A 5074-nucleotide genomic window follows, 5' to 3' on the forward strand; every position below is an offset into this window, starting at 1 on the left:
TGTTCGTGAAGTGACTTAGCACTCTTGGAGCATTTTATGTTTTACTAAAGCTGTTAAATCCCATCTGGTGTTTGTAAAGTCTTTTACTATCCCCTGCTGGGACAGGCAGACATTGGTTTGCATGACTGTGTGTTCCCAAAATATTTTCTAAAAGTATCTAGTGGATTTATACCAACTGTAGCAGGAAGATAGAAGACCACATTTCCATTATAATGTCTTTAGGAATGGAGACAAATGTCATCAGGTCACAAAAAGATCCATCAGTTTTACACTGTGTGACATTTGGGGAAGAATGTGAGTGATTAGTGGTTTTCAAAAGTTGTTTGGAATTCAACATCCTGTGCAGATATTACTTGAAAAATATTTATAGGTTCTGAGTCAGTGAGATGCAATTTATTCCTCCATGGAATTCATTCTAGAATGTGTGGAATATTTTGAACCTTAGTCGCTCCAATATATTTCCTGGAAGTATCATTATTGTCAATATACAGGTTGTTCTGCTTCATTGAGTGATTTTTATTGTATTATGACCGCCCTATATCTCTGGAAATCAACAAGATCTTTGTATGGAGAGAAATAATTTAATTTAGCAAGAGTTTGTTGAAGAACTTCTATATTTAAGGCAGTCCAATAGGCACTGGGAGAAACAGAAAAAAATTAGACATGATCCCTATCTTCAGACAACTTAGAGTCTAGGTGGAAAGTCAGATAAAAAACAAGGTAAGCTAAGTTTCAAAAATGAAATATAAAGATGTTATACTAATACTGAGAAAAAGAGTAATTAAACTTGATTAGGGATAAAAAAGTACCATGGGGAAAGTAAAACAGGCCTTGAAAGATAAATTCAATTTTAATTTAAAGGAGATGGTAGATAGAGATCAGTGGATGCAGTAAGTAGTAACTTATTAAAATCATTATATTCCAAGTTAAACTCATGTAGAAGTCAGAATGTAATAAAAAATTTGTGGATGGACATCTGAATTTTAATATTGGCCCTGGAACTAACAGTGTACATTTAGGCAATGCTCAACTAGCATGTATTGAGGATTTATAATGTCTCAGGCTCTGCTTTTGGTGTTAAAGTTACAATTCTAAATATGACAGGCAGGGTATCTAATAGAATTTTAGGGGGTAGAGCATGGAAAGAAGTAAACAGAAAAATGAATGAAAAAAAGGAAATAGCAGGTAGTAATTAGTACTGTCATAAAATGAAACTGGATAGTGTAATAATGGAGATGACAGTGGGCTGCTTTTGGTTGTCATAAGAAAAGACCCACCGGAAGAGGCGAAATTCCAACTGCAACATGAATGACAATGAACTTTTCATGTGAAGATCTGTGTGAAGATATTTTCAGAACAAGAACTTTAAAGTAGAAACAAACTTGGAGGGTTCCAGGAATAGAAATAGATTCTCATGGTTGGAGAGAGAGGAGAGAAGAACTTGAAGTTAGAGTTCTTGGCAGATCATTCAGGGTAAAATAACTTTGATTATATTTTAAGTATGATGGGAGTGATTGAGGGATTCAAGCCAGTTTGTTTTATCATTTATGCTTTACAAAGATCACTTTGGCTACTGGGTTGGTTTATGGAGTGAGCAAGTATGGAAACGGAGATGAGTTAGGAGGCTCTTGCAGTAGTCTGTGTAAAAAATGATGTTTTTTTGGCTAGTAGAAGTAGTGGCGATAAAGACGTGTAAACTTTAAGGATGACACATAGGTTTTTGTTTGTTTGTTTGTTTGTTTGTTTGTTTGATCAGCTGGGGAGTGGGGGAGGCAGCCATGGTGACATTTGTTGAGATTAGGAAGACTGGGAGATATGGAGACTTGGAGGAAGGGGCTCTTGATATCTCTAAGCCTGTTTTCCCAGTTATAAAATGTTGGGTATAATATCTAGCTTACTGGGTTGTTGCTGTTGTAAGAATTAAGTGAAGGAACAAGTATCTGGTACAAGTAATTACCAGTTACTTTTTTTCTACATCAAGTAACAACTTTAAACAGTTCCAAAAAAGGAGAAGTGGGAATAAATTATCACATTTTTTCATTACTCCCAAATTCAATATGTAGTGTTTAAAATAATTCTCATTTCATATGTTTTACACAGAACTGATTCTGAATATGATTCTTTTATGCTTTGTGTTGAATGTGATTGCAGCCAGGAAATGTTCCGTTGAGGTAGTGATTCCTGGAAGGAAATGTAAGTGGAGCCATGAGTGTTGCATGTAAGATTCTACATTATGGAACCCAACAGTGTGGAGGGTGGGTTGTTTTCTGTGATCCTGCAAGGATAGTCCCATTTGAAGACATGCTTTTGATGGCTGGACTGAGCATTTTTTAATGCCCATGGAAAACCCTAAATTACAGTAGGACACTCATGCTACTCTATTAGATGGTTCTGGGGCTTGGATCTGCAATATAATTCATTTCTTCAGTATCTTTTGTGTGCAATACTTACCAGCAGATAGATAGCTAGACAAGCTGATCAGTGTTGACAACTCGGAGGGTCATCCATCTTCTGGCATCATAGCTACATTTCTCGAAAGCAAATGGTTTTACCTAGTACCTCCAATAGTTCTCTCCATTCTTACCCCATAAGGTGATCTCAGGTTTGGTGACTGTAAGCTGTGAGGGCGGAAATAATTTTTTTTTTAATGCCTACAGCACCTGGTATTTCGAGGTGGTCTCCCATCCAAGTACTAACCAGGCCCGACTCTGCTTAGTTTCTGAGGTCAGATGAGATTGGGCTTATTCAGGGTGGCATGGCCGTAGACAATGAAATAATTTTATATAGGTTTGCTATGGAATTTCAGGCATTGTGGCACATTGGAGATGGCTGAGAGGCAGTTTCCATCATTAGACCAATTTAATATTCAGCAATTGAATTATAATGTCTTATAGCCTTTGAAGTGAAAGTAGAACTACAAATCGTGATGAGGTATCTAAGAACAGTTAATTAGTGAGTGAATTATATTCCCAAACTGGAAAACACTGGGAATCACACAAAACTTAAGATGTAAAATGTGGAGGCACTAATTTATTTCTTTAACTAATATTTATTGACTACCTAGTATGTGCTAAGTACTAGAGCTGGGGAAACAATAAACAAAACAAAGTTTTTGCCATCATAAACCTTATATTTTACTGTAAGAGACGAAAGGTAAAAAAAGTTAACAAATAAATTTGTAATACAATGTAAGGTAATAATAAATGCTTTGAGAAAAAAATGAAATAGTATAAGAAGATAGAATAATAGGGATTCTATTTTAGATAAAATAAGGAACGCTTCTCTGACAGGTGACATCTGAGCTATGTGAGTGAGAGAACCACCCATTGGAATACTTGGAGGAACAGAGGAAATTGCATAGGAAAAGTCCTAAGCTTAGAGCAAGTGTGGCTAATAATTTTCAAGTAGCAGCAAGGCAGCCAGTATAGAGTGAGAAAACAAGGAAATGAGTTTGGAGATAAAGCCAAAGGCCATATTATGAAGAGCACGTAAACCAAGATAAGGTATGGAATTTTATTTTGCATGTGATAAAAAGCCACTGGAGAGTTTAAATGTGGAAATGACATGATCTGCATGTTTTTGGCTGTAACAGACTGGAGCAGAAGCGGAGTATTGGTTATAAGGCAGTTTTAGTAGTTAGCGAGATGGCAGTTTATGAAAGTTTAGGTAAAGAGTGGTAGCTGTGGACTTGGTGAGAAGTAATGGAATATATTCTTAAGGTAAGCCTAATTTAATTTGCTAGTGGTTTGAATATGGGATGTGGAAGGAAGAGAAGGAGACTCTAGATTTGGGGTTGGAGTCATAGAGTAAATGGTGGTACAGTTTACTTAGATGGAGATCTCTGGGGAAGGTAATCAAGAATTCAGTTTTATTGTTGTTATTTTTGAGAAGTGCTTCAGATATCTAAATATTGATGTCAAGGAGGCAGTTGGGCATAAAATCTTAAGTTTAGGGAAGAAGCCAGGATTGGAGACAAATTTAGAAGTCATCAATTACTGTAAGTGACATTTGATAAGATCCCCTAGAGAAGGAGTATAAAGAAAAGAAATGGCGTAAGAACTGAGTCCTGAGGCATTCCAATATTTACGAATCAGGAGGAGGAAAAGGAGCAAACAGAAGAGATCAGCAAGGTAAGAGGAGGACCAGGAGGTTGAAGTCATGAAAGCCCAAATAAGAAGCTGTTTCAAGAAAGAGGTGGTCAACTATGTCGAATGACTATAAGAAGTCTCGAGAACTGAGAACTAACCTTGGACTTGGCAATGTAGAAGTCACCAATAACCTTCACAATAGCAAATGTAGAAATCATATTTCTAGTCCTGATTCCCCAGACTCAAGAAGAGACAGTAGGATGTAAATTGGACGGAAGGCAGAGTGATAGCTAGGTTCTAAATAAAGAACGAGTAACAGGGCTGGTGAGCCTAACTACAGGGCTGGACTGAGGGCAAGGACATAGGTAGATGTAGTATCATTGGTTGACTAGGCTATGAACATATTAAAATGGTTCCTTCATTTGCCTTATTTTTCTGTTTCTCCAAATCTTATCAATGATGTTTCAAACATATACTGAACTGACTGATCCTTTGTTTTAACAACGGTTCTCCCAATATCTTTTCATTGTAGTCTTATGTTAGGTCATTACCTGGCTTCAAAAAGTAGTTAATTGTCACATCTGGAAAATGTGTTGAAGAAACACTTAGTTCCTCTGCTCCCTCTGTGTTGAAGTATGATTTGTGTTGATTTTTATGGATCAAGAAGAGGAACAAAATAAATTTTGTGTTAAAAGGGCATTGGACAGAGGTTAAATAAACAAAATAGAGTCTAGAAAAACAATACAAGAGATTAATTAAACCAAGAGCTGGTTCTTTGAAAGGATAAAGAAAATCGACAAATCCTTAACCAGACTTATCAAGGAAAAAAGAGAGAGGATTCAAATAAATAAAATCAGAAATGACGGTGGGGAAATAGCTACAGAAATAAGAAGGATCATAGGAAGATACTATGAGTAATTATACGCCAACAAATTGGACAATCTGAAAGAAATGGATACATTCCTAGAAACATACAATCCCCCAAG

General features: G+C 36.3%; 1 pseudogene; it reads right to left on the reverse strand.

Moving 5' to 3' along the window:
• Positions 1–2648: 2648 nt before the first annotated feature.
• LOC118614663 lies at positions 2649–2767 on the reverse strand (annotated as a pseudogene).
• Between the last annotated feature and the right edge of the window lie 2307 nt (positions 2768–5074).

This window comes from Rousettus aegyptiacus, unplaced genomic scaffold (genome assembly GCF_014176215.1).
Source record: "Rousettus aegyptiacus isolate mRouAeg1 unplaced genomic scaffold, mRouAeg1.p scaffold_m13_p_2, whole genome shotgun sequence".
Lineage (NCBI taxonomy): Eukaryota > Metazoa > Chordata > Mammalia > Chiroptera > Pteropodidae > Rousettus > Rousettus aegyptiacus.